General features: G+C 42.4%; 1 protein-coding gene across 1 annotated transcript in view; it reads right to left on the bottom strand.

The window, feature by feature from the left end:
• The window catches only part of rap1gapa (RAP1 GTPase activating protein a), a 732,526-nt gene that overhangs the window by 338,727 nt on the left and 375,906 nt on the right, over nt 1-17,893 (bottom strand). Inside the window, exon 2 of the mRNA XM_041206497.1 lies at nt 5,422-5,457. The gene's annotated coding sequence lies outside the window, so the exon portion shown is untranslated. The remainder of the gene's footprint in view (nt 1-5,421; nt 5,458-17,893) is intronic.

Genomic DNA, 17,893 nt, shown 5'->3' with positions numbered 1-17,893 from the left:
TGCAGGATGTATTTGAATCAATGTGCCAATTCTGAGCTTTGTTTAACTCAATACCCATCCCTAATTTGAACACAGTGCAGCCTAATGTGAATCTGTGCTATTTATTTCTAGTATCTTGATGAATCTGCAGCTCAATCATGTCATTAAATATTGCATTTGTGAAGAGACAGTTAAGACCTTCAGGAATCCACTAAAGTATGATAAGTGAACATATTTCCGCTTCCGCAAGTCATTCTGCAACAATTTGAATGGACATATTTTTGAACAATTATCTCAGAGGACTGTGGATATGTCAATCAGCTCATTCTTAAATTGGTGCCTGCACAATGTTTTATTGGAAGGATAACAAAATGTGTTTTTTCCTGTTGTACCTGTAGGCACTGTTCAATTACAAACCAGAAAGAAAAGTCACCTTTGCAAATTCAGTCTCCAGCCCTTCGCCGCCCACAAGACAATGTCCTGACCTTCATTCCTGGAACCTCAGGAAACTGACTGAAGGCAGACTGATAAGAACCAACCACAACTTATACAATGTTTCACATGTTGAGGAGCAACACCAAAAGGGGGAATTGATAAACAGCAGGTAGGAAGTGAGATTTAGCGGTGACAATTGACAGCTCGCTGGGAGAAAGAGGCTTTTGGGGAAAGGGGTGAAGGCGGTGAGGGAACAGTAGTTTAGGAAGAGAGTCCCAGAGGGATCAGGCTGAAATCTTCCACAACTATTTGGGAGCCTCTTTGACACATCACTTGTGAGGACAGGCTACACGATTACAAAAAAACAAATGCGCGTTTCTTTCAGTGATGTGGGAAATTCAATAAAATGTTACAAAAATCTATAGTCATCTGAGCAAAGGAGTCTTAGCTTTTACTGTATTCGCATGACATAGTCTCCACGACATCTTATCATTTGTCCAATACTGCGAATAAGAAATATACCTTAAAAATTGTCCTGGACCCAATTAAAAAATATTCAAATTTGACCACCGGAATGACTTGCCACAAGTCTGGAGTTCTCCCAGTAGTTTAGTGATTCATGCACCATTTAGGATGCAACTGGAGCCTGAATCCCTGGCCTGACATAACCGAGCTGATTACAGATGAAATAACATGAAGCGTGTTACCAAAGGCTTCAGCTCCACAATCTATGGACGTGGGGGAACCTGCTGCAGCCGAGGTCCTGGACCTGATTCAAAGTTTAAAAAAAAAGAGGAAGCTAAGATTGAGGGAGAAAGTTGAGTCAAATGATATTGTGTATAAAACAAATACATGTTACCAGGAAAAGGCATGGGGACTGTGGGAAATAGAAAAGGGTTTCATGAGAGAATTAGAAAATTTATTTGTCTTATGCACCACCTCAACTTCCTCAAAATATCCCAAACTGCTTCACAATCAAATTACTTTTGAAGGATGGTCACCATTGCAAAGTATGCAAACATAACAGCCAATCTGCACATAGTAAGATCCCACAAAGAGCAAATGGATGGCCAGATAATCTGTTTTTGATAGTGTTGGGTGAGGGATAAATGTGTGAGAAGCCCTTAATCTTCTTCAGGTAAGCGCACAGGATCTTTTGAATCCATCAGAAGAGGCAGTGGGTCCTTAGTCTAAAAGATAACAACAATAGCGCATTGAAGTGCTGGCCTAGATTATGAGATAAAAAGGCTATCAACTGAGCCAAGCAAGGAGCTACTGCAAAGAGAAAGAATTAAGGAATATCCCAAGACCAAAGTGGATGAAGTCGATGAATGGTCTATTAGGTTTGTTCCAGATAACCAAGCCTCACATCTGGCTGTTTTTTAAACAAGTCCATTTTTCTAGACTCAATCATCATTCCAAGGAACCATTCCAGTTATATTAATGAGTTAGTACATCAAAAAGGGACATATTTATTGAGCTTTTCCTCTTTATAAATATATATTTTTAAGTATTGCTGAAAAAAGAGACATTCTGTCAAAGCTTTTCATCTTGCACTCATCAGGACTGATTCGCAAGAATACCAAATCTAAAGGGAACAACAATTTATACTGCATGAGAAGAAGGTGCTGATTGGTTGGCAAGAGGACTCAGGTTGGTAGAGGTGTTGCCATAGAGAATGCACCAGGGAACAGTTAACTGCCAATCTTTTGTTTGTATTCAAACCAGGCAGGTTGACTTTGTTTGGTCAAGGCATTGCCATTGCTGTCCAAGTTTTTGTTTGGTTGAAAAAGGCATAATGTGTGGACTTGCTCTTCCTGTTTGCAAAGGACAGGGTCCTGTGTGTGAATATAGCATGTGTAAGTGAGCCACACTGCAAGCCCAACTGATAATTTTAAATTGGTTGTCAGTGTAATTCATAGCACACTCAGGGTTGTTCAGCAAGTGTTGCCCAATCACAGAATCACATCTAATTTTGGACACTGTGTTCTGAGTTTTGCAAGCACGAGCTGGTTGTCTACGGTCAGTACAATCCACCACTCATTGGGATATACAGCCTACATACCTAACATCACACCACACTGGCATTGAAATTCATACACCACATTGCTCATTTGTATGAATCTTTTTGCCTTGACAGCAGCATGCTGTTAGTGGAGAATACCGCTCGCGTTGCTACTGCATAGGAGCAGCGTGAAGCGGCTAGCTTCACCTGTTGCTCAAATATCTCAGACACCTTGCCTGAGGTAGGCTGGGGACATTTCAGGACCAATAGTGGGTGCCTTAGGCCCATGAGTTGCAGGATATACAGCAAACAATGATCTGATCAAACATGCATACAAACATACGAATTGGGAGCAGGAGTAGGCCATTCAGCCCCTCAAGCCTGCTCTACCATTCAACAAGATCATGGCTGATCTGACTGTAACCTCAACTCTACATTCCTGCCTACCCCCGATAACCTGTCTCCCACTTGTTTATAAAGAATCTATCTAGCTCTGCTTTAAAAATATTCAAAGAGTCTGCTTCCACCACCTTCTGAGGAAGGGAGTTCCAAAGACTCACGACCCTCTGAGAGAACAAAATTTCTCCTCATCTCTGTCCTAACTGGGTGACACTTACCTTTAACCAGTGGCCCCTAGTTCTAGATTCTCCCACAAGAGGGAAACATCCACCCTGTCAAGACCCCTCAGGGTCTTAAAGGTTTCAATCAAGCGGTAGCTATTAATCATTTCAATCAGGGTCAACATTATCCTGCAGGATGGCTTTGAAGTCCCTATTTCAGCATCAAGCTTGCAAAGTGAGCAAATAGTTTGGGCTGTATTTATGAGGTTATCAATAAGGCCAGTCTTATCACGTGTGGAACTATAGGAATCCCAACGCGTATATTGACCAGTGAAGGTCGGCTTGTAGTAGACCATGGTAGAGAATCCCCAGGCAAAATTCTCAACTAGCGTGTTGGGGAAAGGGAGCTCAGCTGTCGTCTCCATTTCAAAGGTGAATTTGAACACAGGTTGGAACCCATTAAAGGTCTGTAAGGAAACTCTTACAAATCGTATTGAGATTGCTGCTGCTGGGCATGGCCACATAGTCCTGCTCAAAGGCAAGTTACAAAAACACTTGTTGGATTCTTGTGTAAGAGGGTTTGTCCTCATGGTCACTGCGTCCAGGTGGACGTGGGCTGCCCAACACATTTTATGCCCTGTCGATTCATGACTGGTTCTGTATGACGTGAACTGGCCAAACGGTTGGGTGAGTTGCTACAACCAGTTCTGAGCAAGTTTTACATATTCACGGTGAAGGATTCCTTCATATTTGCGGAAGCCAGACAGGACTTGCATATCAATAGCAATGCCGTGTCCATGTGCTTGTTTGACATTGTTAGCCTATTCAGCAGCCTATTCAGCTCAAGGAAGCGGTAGACATTTGCGCCTCGGCACCATATCACGGCGATCTGGGTGCACCACCATAGTCTGCATCTGTATTCATAGAACTTACAAACTCTGCAACTGGCATAGCTGAGTTCAGTTTTAATGACACCATGTAAACCCAATAAATGGTGTTGCCATGGGATCTCCTGTAGGCCTGGCTCTCGCAAACATCTTTGCCGGTTTCTACAAGAAACGCATTTTCAATGGAATGACACCTAACCTCCTGCCCCTGGCATATTCCCAATATGTAAATGATTTGTTTGATTCTGCAGTTACATCTAAGAATTTCCATACACAACTTAATGGACTCCATCCTGTGCTCAAATTCACATTAGAAATGGAGCAGTCAGATGAGATCCCTTTCCTTGATGTGTTAGTTGAGAAATCTGCCAGGGGATTCACTACCATAATCCACTGCAAGCCTACCTTCACTGGTCGATATACACTTTGGAATTCTTTGGCTGCCTTGTAAATAGGGCTGGAACCATTTGCTCATCATGCAAGCTTGATGCTGAAATAGGGACATCGAAGGCATCCTGCAGGATAACAGCCACCCTTGTCAGATTGTTTCACGCTGTATATCTCACAAACTCATGATTGGGCCAAAGGCCATCACTTTTGGTCCTGAAAAGTGCCCAGTCTATCTCAGATCACCCTGGAAGGGCAAGGTATCTCAAAAATTTGAGCAACAGATGAAGCTAACTGTTTCACTCTGCAACTAAGCAGTAGCAACATGAGGGGTATTCGCCCCTAACAGAATGCTGCCATCAAGCCAAAAAGACATTCTCCTTATCACACAAATGAGTAATGTGGTATATGAATTTCCATGCCAGAGTGAAGCGAGGTATGTGGGCTGTACATCCCAATGACTAGTGGACTACATCTTTGCTAAACTTTGGAGTTCAACCAGAGTTTAGAACAAGATTTTGATATTTGTAGGAACCATGTACTCAGATTGACACAGCTTCACATTATTGAGGTTTCAGTATCCATGAATTTATGAAACTGGTGTTCTTTAACTGGGGCTAATTTCCAGGAATATAATTGATTTCATGTAGCAGGTTAATAGGTAGATTTTGGTAGGAATGTTAAGATTGGGGGATAGCCATTCCCTGGTTCATTCCCCATGGCAATGCCTTGACCAGAGTCGACCTGTCTGGTCTGAATTTAAACAAAAGCTTAGCAGTTAACTGTTCCCTCATGCATTCTCCATGGCAACGCCTCTACCAATCAGCACTCTCTTTCCATGCAGTATAAATTGTTGTTCCCTTTGCAATTAGTATTCTTGTGAGCTGTCCTGATGAGTGCAAGATGAAAAACTTAGACAGAGTGTCTCTTTTCTCAACAATACTCAAGTTCCATTATTACCAAACAACTATTTGAATTTTAATGTATTAATCCTAAAAACTGAAAAAATCATATTGATGAATACATTTTCCATTCCACTGTCACCACATCAGGTTACCATAACTTTTAAATATTTGTCCTCCATATTATAGATAAAAACAACACCAAATAAAACATGATTTTAGCAATAAGGCTGTCTCTGTACATGTCAGATAGAAAAGTTACTTACTGTGTACTTCTCAACCAAATAAAAGACTTATCAATCCTGAAAACATAAGAAATAGCAAGGAATTAGACACAAATTTAATTGCCCTGTAATTATTTGAAGATTAGAAAATGGTAAGGCATCAACACACAAATATTGTGCCTTTCGAGCGCAAATTTAATCTGATGCAAGTTACATGACTTGAAACAGGAGGCACATTATTAAACCTGTGTTCACGTGACTAATTTCTCTAGATGGGTTTCTGAGTTTAATATGTTCAGTTGAGTCTGTTCCTTTACTGCTCATCATACTGTTTACTCTAGAATTCAACATAATCCATTATTACAGTAAACTCAATTATCTTTGCAACCATATCATTTGTATTAGTGCCCTAAAGAGAAACAGAAAATGCTGGAAAAACTTGGCAGCTCTGAAGAAGAGTCATACGGACTCGAAACGTTGACCCTGTTTCTCTCTCCACAGATGCTGCCAGACTGCTGAGTTTTTCCAGCATTTTCTGTTTTTCTTTCAGATTTCCAGCTTCTGAAGTGTTTTGTTTTTATCTTAGTGTCCTAAACGTTGCTGCTTATCCAAATGCATTTTGCAGTCAAGTTGTTTTAAGAACACTTGAATGTCACGATGTGTTACCTGGCTTTACCAAATTACTATTTGAAGGGTTATCACAATCTATCCTTGTATTAGGCTTAAAATAACACACACTTTGCATTGGAGTTACTTTGCTAAATTAACTTAATTGGGAAATTCAGAAAGCTATATTCAATTAAGTACATAAAACAGTGACAAACAAGAAAATAAATTAATTTCGAATGATCTAAAATGACATGGATCTGAGCTCTGAGCAGCTCAATGCGATTAAAGGCTTTAATAAATAAAATGGGCCAGGCCAGGGATTAATACCATTACATTATAGCACGGCCATTGAACAAAAGTCATTGTAAACCTCTTAAAATACATTTCTGCCAACTAATCCAAGCAGATGTTTTTATGCTTAAGCTCTCAGAGGAGTAGGAACAAGGGTAGAGAACAGAAAGCTCCTTCGATTGTTTTCATACTGCAGGATTATCTCAATTTTAAAACTCTCATCCTTGTTTTCGAATTGCTGCAGGGCCTTGCCCTTTCCTATCTCTGTAGCCTCATCCAGCCCCACAACTCTCCGATTCTGGCCTCCTGAGAATCCCCAGTTTTCATCGCTCGACCATTTGCGGTGCCTTCGGTTGCCTGGGTCCAAAGTTCTGGAACTTTGTTGTCACCCCCGCCAAGCCTCTCCACCTTTCCTACCTCTCCTTTTTTAAGATACTCCTTAAAACTTATCTCTTTGACAATTTGCGGCTCAGTGTAAAGTTTGTTTGAGAACAATCCTGGGACATGACTTGGAACCATTGCTCCCTCTAATGTCCTTTCAATGTGTGTGACCCCTTTAAGATCGCCACACGGTTATACCTATGAATGTCTTAAAAGACCACTGCATGTCCCATTCACAACTGCTTGGAGGGAAGGGTGCTTGGGACATTTTACTGAGTTATAGCTGCTATATAAATGCAATTTGTTGTTGTACAAGTTTAACAGAGAGTTATACTGCACTTAACGTGGAGAACAGCAGAGTACTATCCACAATGACTTAGACACATTCAAACACTGCTTGCTGACATTCAGAAACTATTTTTAGGTTATTGCAAGTCCAGCCACATGGATCACTTAAAAGGTCATTCGTCAGATTGGCCAAGAACCTTTTTGAAGTTTTGATCTTTATGTTTTAAATTCATTTTCCACTGGTTACCATCATATTGCAGAGGGAAGCGGAAGTTTGAGGTGCTGATTACCTCTTGCTCAAATCCAAATGGACTCAGGATTGGGTCCAGCTATATTGTTCCTTTTGCACAGATCCAAACCTACTGCCCGGCAACATAAACAAACAATGTAACTGGTTCATTATCACATTGATAATGTGGAACAATCCAGACAGTTTTAAAATTGTCCCAGGAGACTTTATAATAGAAGCAGAACATTCACAGCACATAAGGAGGCCATTCAGCCCATTGTGTCCATGCCAGCTGAAAAAGAGCCATCCAGTCTAATCCCACCCTCCAGCTCTTGGTCTGTAGCCCTTTAGTTTATGACCTTTCAAGTGTATATCCAAGTGCTTTTTAAATGTGATGAGGGTTTCTGCCTCCAGTACCCTGTCGGGGAGTGAGATCGAGAGCTCCACCACCCTCTTAGTATAATTATGTCAGCTGTCACGATGATGTGGCTTGTGCATGAGTGCTATTAACCTGTAATTTTACCGAATGACCAAACATATACTAAAAAGTCCTTTTTAAAAACTTTGCAAAGACGAAAGAGAGTGACTAAAGACGGCTGCCACAAGTCACCTGACATCTGGTATTGCAAGTTGACCAGCTTTTGGAAAGTTCCACTGTGAATTGCAATTCAGACATGCTGCAACACACGTCTCTGGAGCTTCACACCCAAGGATGTCAAAAACCACTTCAAAGGATCTTCTGAAAAGTAGCACTTTTCATTTCTAAAAGACTACCTCTCCAGTAGAGATGGAAAGTCTGCTAGAACAATGGTTATATGGAGGTATGTCTTCCTATCTCAAAGATGGATAGCGACTCATTCAGTGAGTTAATGGTGATGGCTGGGGTATTACAGAATCTACTCCCCACTCCCCAGGCTTTGAAACAAAAGCAATCGTCAGTTCAGAAATCAGATAAACAAACCCCTTCTGAAATTATTATGGGGAGAAAGAGGTCACATGACTGAAATAACCATTTAAAAATCTCTTTAATACAAGCTGCTAAAAAGAAGCGGTCAGTAATCTGGAAAATCTGCCAATGAAGCAGAGAAGAGCTCTATTGGGACCAGCCAAGGACTAAATGGGGAGCTCTCAAGTATTTTGTCCTTCAGCATGGAACTTTAACTTCGCTAAGGAAGTAACTACTTGCAGTATAACTTGGAAATTTTGCATGTTTGTGTGTGTGTGTGTGTGTGTGTGTGTGTGTGTGTGTGTGTGTGTGTGTGTGTGTGTGTGTGTGTGAATGTGGGTCATGAAAGTTTGAGACGTGTGAGCTTTTAAAAAATTTATATCTTTACCTGGACAACTTTTTAACTCAATAAAAGCCAACCTCTTTTTGTTTTAAACCCCAAGAAAGTCTGTCAGACTTGTTTCTTTGTGATCAGCACATAAATGGTTAAATACAGACGTTGAATAAATACCACCTTCCTGCTAAATACTTTAACAAAACCTGTTACGGTCCCACCTGAGGTAGCAAGAAAGAAAAGACATCTCCGCCTCCAACCTCCAGCCCCCACCCCCCTCCAGCCTCTCCCCCACCACCATGTGGCTGTAACACAGCCATCAGAGAGGAATAAAAAGCATCAGATCTACATTCCTTTTCAGCTTGGCCAGGCTGCAGAGACACTTGCTCAATGTTCATGTCAATTTAATTAGACTATTTCTTGTTGCCTGGTGAGTTTATGGTCAGTAATTCTGAAATTTTAGTGATTACTCTGACAGAATAATTTTCAGCGATCAATAGGAACAAACATTGTTTGAAAAAAAAAGAGGCCAAACTGGGTTCCTTATAATGAATCAATGTGTGCTCAGGACCAAGTAATGCTGTTGAGAAAATCTAGCAATAGGTCACAACAAGCTGACTGCTCATCCTACCCATGGTTCCAGAATACTGTCACCCAGTGCCAACGGAGTAAGAACAGGATTGAGAGTTCAAATCTCACCATATCAAGTTCAGAAATTGAATTCAAAATAAAAGCAGGTGATGACCATGAAAAGATGCTGGATCCAACTAGCTCAGTAACACCTTTTAGAAAAGGGACCTTCTACACCACCTTGGGTCTGGTGTCAATGCAACATCAATTCAATAGGATAAAAGCAAAAAACTGCGGATGCTGGAAATCCAAAACAAAAACAAAAATACCTGGAAAAACTCAGCAGGTCTGGCAGCATCTGCGGAGAGGAACACAGTTGACGTTTCGAGTCCGAATGACTCTTCAACAGAACTAAGTAAAAATAGAAGAGAGGTGAAATATAAGCTGGTTTAAGGGGGGTGGGACAAGTAGAGCTGGATAGAGGGCCAGTGATAAGTGGAGATAACCAAAAGATGTCACAGACAAAAGGACAAAAAGGTGCTGAAGGTGGTGATATCTAAGGAATGTGCTAATTAAGGATAGAAAGCAGGACGAGCAAGGTACAGATAGACCTAGTGGGGGTGGGGTGGGGGGAAGGGATTGAAATAGACTAAAAGGTAGAGATAAAACAATACACTTAAAAATAATGGAAGTAGGTGGGAAAAGAAAAATCCATATAAATTATTGGAAAAAAACAAAAAGGAGGGGGAAAATCGGAAAGGGGGTGGGGATGGAGGAGAGAGTTCATGATCTAAAATTGTTGAACTTAATATTCAGTCTGGAAGGCTGTAAAGTGCCTAGTCGGAAGTTTGTGTTGAGATTCACTGGAACAATGCAGCAGGCCAAGGAAGACATGTGGGTATGAGAGCAGGCTGGAGTGTTGAAATGGCAAGCGACAGGGAGGTCTGGGTCATGCTTGTGGACAGACCGCAGGTGTTCTGCAAAGCGGTCACCCAGTCTGCGGTTGGTCTCTCCAATGTAGAGGAAACTGCATTGGGAGCAACGAATACAGTAGACTAAGTTGGGGGAAATGCAAGTGAAATGCTGCTTCACTTGAAAGGAGTGTTTGGGCCCTTGGACAGTGAGGAGAGAGGAAGTGAAGGGGCAGGTGTTGCACCTTCTGCAGTTGCATGGGAAGGTGCTGTGGGAGGGGTTTGAGATGTAGGGGGTGATGGAGGAGTGGACCAGGGTGTCCCAGAGGGAACAATCCCTACGGAATGCCACTGGGGGGGTGAAGGGAAGATGTGTTTGGTGGTGGCATCATGCTGGAGTTGGCAGAAATGGCGGAGGATGATCCTTTGAATGCGGAGGCTGGTGGGATGGTAAGTGAGGACAAGGGGGACCCTATCATGGTTCTGGGAGGGAGAGGAGGGTGTGAGGGTGGATGTGCTGGAGATGGGCCGGACACGGTTGAGGGCCCTGTCAACGACCGTGGGTGGAAAACCTCAGTTAAGGAAGAAGGAGGACATGTCAGAGGAACTGTTTTTGAAAGTGGCATCATCGGAACAGATGCGACGGAGGCGAAGGAACTGAGAGAATGGGATGGAGTCCTTACAGGAAGCGGGGTGTGAGGAGCTGTAGTCAAGGTAGCTGTGGGAGTGGGTAGGCTTGTAATGGATATTGGTGGACAGTCTGTCATCAGAGATTGAGACAGAGAGGTCAAGGAAGGGAAGTGTCAGAGATGGACCACGTGAAAATGGAGGGGTGGAGATTGGAAGCAAAATTAATAAATTTTTCCAGGACCTGTTTTAAGTTTCTCATTTATTCCATCAAAATCCTTCATAATTTTGAAAGCTAATAAGTCTCCTCTTAACCTTCTCTATTTGAAGGGGAACACCACCTTTTTAATCAGTCTGCTCCACATAACTTAAGCCCCACATCCCTGGTTTCAGTCAAGTAAATCTCCTCCTCACCCTCCCCAATCCCCTCATATTCTTCTTAAACAGAATTGGACACAATACTTCAATTGGGGCCTAACCAGTGATTTCAAAAGCGTAACTTCCTTAGGTCTAAAGCATAAGATCCCATAAACAACCTTATCAACTTGCCCAGCTGCTCTCAAAGATGTCCTACAGAATGCTTTTCACTCTTCCTGTGGGGAGATGCCACCCTCCCACTTAGTAACTGTCTAAAGTGATCCCACCAAAATCAGGAGCTGTGGGTGTTAGCAAGCACAGCATGGACTTGATTATAATCTCTGTGATCAAATAGTTGATTCACAGCCTTCCTTGATCAGCGTTAATTTAACATGTTTCAAAAAAAGGTGTTTGTACTCAAATTAAAATAACACTGATCCCAAAAAACCTAGGCTTTGAGCTGGACTCAGGGTTTTTATTAGGAATTTGGACAAAGAACCATTGAATGGTCTTCCATAACTTGACCCCTTGTAGATCAAAAATCTGGCTAACTGAGCTTTGAGTATATTTAATGACTCAGCCTCTACTGCTCTCCAAGGTAGAGAATTCCAAAGATTAACAACCAACTGCTTGAATCACCACAGAAGATGTTATACCTGCCCCTTTACTTCCCATCTCCTCACTGTCCAAGGACCCAAACACTCCTTTCACACTTGCACTTCCTTCAATTTAGTCAACTGCATTCGCTGCTCCCAATGCAGTTTCCTCTTCATTGGAAAAACCAAACGCAGACTGGGTAACCGCTTAGCAGAACGCCTTAGATCTGTCCGCAAGAATGACCCAAACCTCCCTGTCGCTTGCCATTTCAACACTCCACCCTGCTCTCATGCCCACATGTCTGTCCTTGGCCTGCTGCATTGTTCCAGTGAAGCTCAACGCAAACTGGAGGAACAGCACCTCATCATCCGATTAGGCACTTTACAGCCTTCCGGACTGAATATTGAGTTCAACTTTTATCTCTACCTTTTAGCCTATTTCGATCCCTTCCCCTCACCCCACCCCCACTAGGGCTATCTGTACCTTGCTCGTCCTGCTTTCTACCCTTAATGTCACCATTAGCACATTCCATAGCTAATATCACCACCATCAACACCCCTTTGTCCTTTTGTCTGTTACATCTTTGGCAATCTCATCTTTGCCTCCAGCTATCACTGGCCCTCTATCCAGCCCTACCTGTCCCACTCCCCCTTAAACTAGCTTATATCTCATCTCATTTCTATTTTTCCTTAGTTCTGATGAAGAGTCACACGGACTCAAAACATTAACTGCGTTCCTCTCTGCAGATGCTGTCAGATCTGCTGTGTTTTTCCCAGGTAGTTTTGTTTTTCTACCCCATGTGGTTTTACTAAACCCACCAAGTAACATGTGACCCTATTCCTCCTACCAAAATGAACCACTTCACACTTTTCTCTATTGAAATTTCATTTACCATTTATCCACTCTGTAACCTGTTTATGACTTGCTGCATTTTGATGCAGTCCTGAATATTATTAGTTATAAACCCCAATTTGGTATTGTTAGAATCACCTCTCTCAAGACTGATTTTTTAATTTTACAAAACGGAAGGAGTTGGCATGATCTGGACATGTGGATGATAACCTGGGATTTTTTTTTTTAAAAAGAGGTTATAAGCTCATCTTGGAACTGTCAGCGTACAGGCCCCTTCCAAGAAATCACCTGACCTCTGTGGTACTTGAGGAAGATCTGGTTGTTTTGAATTGCAAAAGCTTTAATTGATGGGGAAATGAAACTAAAAAAGGAAAGTTGGTTACTTGCTGGAAACCACATAGGAGGAAGGGGAAAAAACTTTTAAGTTGTGAACCTGCTGATTTTGAAGGCAGTTTTGTTGGGGAACAAGCTGAGAAAGAAAGGCTACCCTAACTGGTTCTCTCTCTCTTTCTCTACCTTGTCTGAAATTGTGTGTGGCTATCAACCCTCAACCGAGTGTAACAGGTCTGCATTTGGGCATGCAAAGCTGAGACCGGTTGGTGAGAACTTCCAGGCATCCACGAGGACCTGTGACCCGTTTTCACATGAGGGATCTCCAGATAGATAGCATCAATACCCTGCAAACTTTATCCTTTATTTTATGATACCCATCCTCTAAAGTGAGACTCTATCTGTTTGTCTGTGTGTGCGCTGGGCAATTCTTTGGGAAGAAATCGATAGTTATACTTCCCCAATTACAACTGTGTGTTAACCAGTACTTGCAACTTGTTAGAAGTTTTGTTTCAAAAAACTCAATGATCAATTTATTTTAAAAGAAGCCTGGTCAGAGTCTCTTTTCTTCTGTGTATAGAAGAGTGTAGGTAAACAATAGGCCATTTCAGTGAGAAAGTTAAATATTTTAATTAATTAATAGTATAACCTGCGGGTAGTGGGACTTGATAATTCACACACTCCTCCCATCTTGGTCGTAACACTATCATCTGGCAATTTTATTATGGCTTCAATTTCAGAGTCCAAGTCATCTACGTTTGTGAACAACAGGGAATCCCAACACCAATCCCTACAGGACACTGGTTCCCATTTTGTATTAATCTGAAAAGCTTTCCTTAACTCCAACTCTGTTTTGTATTAATTTTTCAACCCATTCTGCTCCCTATTTCCTGACTCCACACCCACTAATCTTTAAATATACACAAGTACTGCAATCAAATAAAATGAGCTCCCCCATTACAGTATAAGATAGACAGTGCTTTTGATTTTAATAGAAACAAGAAATCCAGAATGCTCACTTTTCTACAGAACATCAAAATCAAGTACTTTTAACCGCCGAGGAGTTAGGGTTAATACTATACATTACATCAAGTGACAGTGGTTTGAAACATCTGGCCAAATTCTATACTTTACTCCATTTCTCTGTGCTAAATGCAACCCTGTGATAATAGATGTATTCTGGGAACCTCAGGTTATTGATTGAACTTTGCAACATAGTAAAACCAGGACACAGGTGACTGGTTCAGGGGTCACAGACTTTAGATGACACAAAAAATTATAAAAACTCACTGACTTAGAGAGAATTTCTAAAGCTGAAAACCTAACAATTAACTACAGATGGACATACTTAGACCTCATTCCACTGAGATTGAAGCAAAACTGAACTCCAGCATAAAGGAAAAGCTAAAGTTCTAAAACAAAAATAAAAATACCTGGAAAAACTCAGCAGGTCTGACAGCATCTACGGAGAAAAACACAATTACCTTTCGAGTCATTATGACTCTTCATCAGAACTGAAGCTAAAGCTCTGTTCTGAGACATTTACAATTTATTCAAAGGCCAAAAAGAAACCACTTAACAGCTGAAACTAAGACCTCAGGGGTTCATGAGAGGAGGGCAGCTCCCTAATCCCTAATGAAAATCAGCTGGTGACATTCAATTGACTTTAATTGAATAATTACCTACTGACTATTATCTCCTAATTAAAGTCTACAGTGGAACCTGCTCCAAGGTCACTTGTATAAAGCACAGCTGTTAGGAATGTGTTGCAAGTTAACAACCAATGTTTAAAACCATTGATAGTAACCACAAGTTTGTGGTTTTGACGAACAGTTAATGTGTTTGGAGTAGACAGCCACCTGGCCACTCTGAACTGTAGCCATTCAGTGGAACTATTCTTTATCCCATTCACTGAACTGTGCCTGTATAGAATGAGTAGGAGCTAAGATCAGGAGGATTCAGCCGATATGGTTTTTAGGCTCTATTTGGAGTTGGTTTGGTTCAGAGATGAGAATTGTTTTCTCTCTGACGGCCCTGGGTCTTTGGAATTCTCTTCCCCAGAAGGTGGTGGAAACAGAGACCTTGAATATTTTTAAGGTAGGGCTAGATAGATCATTGATAAGGAAGAAAGGTTATTGGGGGTTAGGCAGGAATGTGGAGTTGAAGTTGCAATCAGATCAGCCATAATCTTATTGAATGGTGGAGCAGGCTCGAGGGGCCGAGTGGCCTCCTACTCCTGCTCCTAATTCATATGTTTGTAAAGAAAGCAGTAATATTTGATTGAATTTTTTGAGGAGGTGTCCAGGTGTGTAGATGAGGGGAGTGTGCTTGATGCAGTTTATATGGATTTCAGCAAAGCCTTTGACAAGGTCCCACATGGGAGACTTATAAAGAAGGCAAATGTACATGGGATACAGGGTAATTTGATGAGGTGGATTCAAAATTGGCTTAGTTATAGGAGACAGAGGGTGATGACAGAAGGATGCTGTAGTGACTGGAAGCCAGTGTCCAGTGGCGTACCACAGGGATCTGTGCTCGGTCCCCTATTATTTGTCATTTATATAAACGACATAGATGACTATGTTGGGGGTAGGATTAGTAAGTTTGCGGATGACAAAGATTGGCCAGGTGGTTAACAGTGAGGTTGAGTGTCTTGGGCTACAGGAAGATATAGATGGGATGGTCAAATTGGCAGATAAGTGGCAGATGGAATTTAACCCTGAAAAGTGTGAGGTGATACACTTTGGAAGGAGTAATTTGATAAGGAAGTATTCAATGAACAGCATGGCACTAGGAAGTTCTGAGGAACAAAGGGACCTTGGCGTGTGTGTCCATAGATCTCTGAAGGCGGAGGGGCATGTTAGTGGGGTGGTGAAAAAGGCATATGGGACACTTGCCTTTATCAATCGAGGCATAGATTACAAAAGTAGGGAGGTCATGTTGGAGTTGTATAGAACCTTGGTGAGGCCACAGCTGGAGTACTGTGTGCAGTTCTGGTCACCACATTATAGGAAGGATGTGATTGCACTGGATGGGGTGCAGAGGAGATTCACCAGGATGTTGCCTGGGATGAAACATTTAAGTTATGAAGAGAGGTTGGATAGACTTGGGTTGTTATTGTTGGAGCAGAGAAGACTGAGGGGCGACCTGATCGAGGTGTACAAGATTGAGGGGCACGGACAGGGTGGATAAGGAGCAGCTGTTCCCCTTAGTTGAAGGGTCAGTCACGAGGGGACACAAGTTCAAGGTGAGGGACAGGAGGTTTAGGGGGGATGTGAGGAAAAACCTTTTTACCCAGAGGGTGGTGAGGGTCTGGAATGCGCTGCCTGGGAGGGTGGTGGAGGCGGGTTGCCTCACATCCTTTTAAAAAGTACCTGGATGAGCACTTGGCACATCATAACATTCAAGGTAAATGGGATTAGGTAGGTAGGTCAGGTGTGTCTCACGTGTCGGTTCAGGCTCGATGGGCCAAAGGGCCCCTCTTGTACTGTGATTCTGTGAATATTAAAACTACTGGTGCAGTGGAGCCCAGTAGACAAGTTGCTGTGAAATTCTTGGTTCTGTGCAGTAACTATAAACAGTAAAGCATCGTGTTAAACTGATCTCATAACCTACTTATACATTTATGAGCCCAAACACTGACTTGTCAGTAAGTTAAAAACACCCTAATGACTGACGCAATATTTTGCAGATTTTAAATATACAAGTATTGGGTAGGAAGCCTTCCTTATGAAAGGTGCCTTTAACCTTTCACCAGCATTAAGGAGAAGCACTCTTAAAATGTTGAAAAATCTCTGCTCCAATAAGCTCGGATGGCTGCAGCATCTTGAACAAGGTCACAGAGTCTCTGCCGTGAGTCTGGGAAGGATTGGGCCAGTGGGAACCACTTTGGTGACTGGTTGTTAATAATTACTTATCATCATATCCATGGATTTGGAATGGGGAGGAGACCTGAATGAAGAATGATAGCACAGGAATAGAGAGAGTGGGTTGCAGCGACTGTAAAGCATCTCCCTTCATTCAAAACGGTGTGGGCTGGTTGTACAAAGAAGCAGGTGGAGTATGATTTCCGAATTACTTGGAAAAACTCAGCAGGTCTGGCAGCATCGGCAGAGAAGAAAAGAGTGGACGTTTCAAGTCCTCATGACCCTTCGACAGAACTTGACAGTTCTGTCGTAGGGTCATGAGGACTAGAAACATCAACTCTTTTCTTCTCCGCCGATGCTGCCAGACCTGCTGAGTTTTTCCGGGTAATTCTGTTTTTGTTTTGGATTTCCAGCATCCACAGTTTTTTTGTTTTATCTATGGAGTATGATTTCCTCTGTGTCAGAGAAACAATTGTTAGTGGTTCAGGAAAATGACTGTTAACAGCTGTTAAAAACTGTCTCCCTTTGTCTGCCTCCAAATAAGACATCTCACGAAAAGGGAGTGGAGTAGAACTGAACATGACTTCCTCACTAGGTGTAAAATACTCACAGCAATCTGCAGAAACACCTGAAGAAGCAAAAAATAATCCTCCCTCCCAGAAACATGATAGGGTCCCCCTTGTCCTCACTTATCACCCCACCAGCCTCCGCATTCAAAGGATCATCCTCCGCCATTTCCGCCAACTCCAGCATGATGCCACCACCAAACACATCTTCCCTTCACCCCCCTGTCAGCATTCCGTATGGATCGTTCCCTCCGGGACACCCTGGTCCACTCCTCCATCACCCCCTACTCCTCAAGCCCGACCTATGGCACCACCCCATGCCCACGCAAAAGATGTAACACCTGCCCCTTCACTTCCTCTCTCCTCACTGTCCAAGGGCCCAAGCACTCCTTTCAAGTGAAGCAGCATTTCACTTGCATTTCCCCCAACTTAGTCTACTGCATTCGTTGCTCCCAATGCGATCTCCTCTACATTGGAGAGACCAAACGTAAACTGGGCGACCGCTTTGCAGAACACCTGCGGTCTGTCCGCAAGAATGACCCAAACCTCCCTGTCGCTTGCCATTTTAACACTCCACCCTGCTCTCTTGTCCACATGTCTGTCCTTGGCTTGCTGCATTGTTCCAGTGAAGCCCAACGCAAACTGGAGGAACAACACCTCATCTTCTGACTAGGCACTTTACAGCCTTCCGGAATGAATATTGAATTCAACAACTTTAGGTCTTGAACTCCCTCCTCCAATCCCACCCCCTTTCTGTTTC

Source organism: Carcharodon carcharias, chromosome 15 (genome assembly GCF_017639515.1).
Source record: "Carcharodon carcharias isolate sCarCar2 chromosome 15, sCarCar2.pri, whole genome shotgun sequence".
Lineage (NCBI taxonomy): Eukaryota > Metazoa > Chordata > Chondrichthyes > Lamniformes > Lamnidae > Carcharodon > Carcharodon carcharias.
Note: the sequence above shows the minus strand (reverse complement) of the source record. Positions and strands in the feature narration are given on the sequence as shown.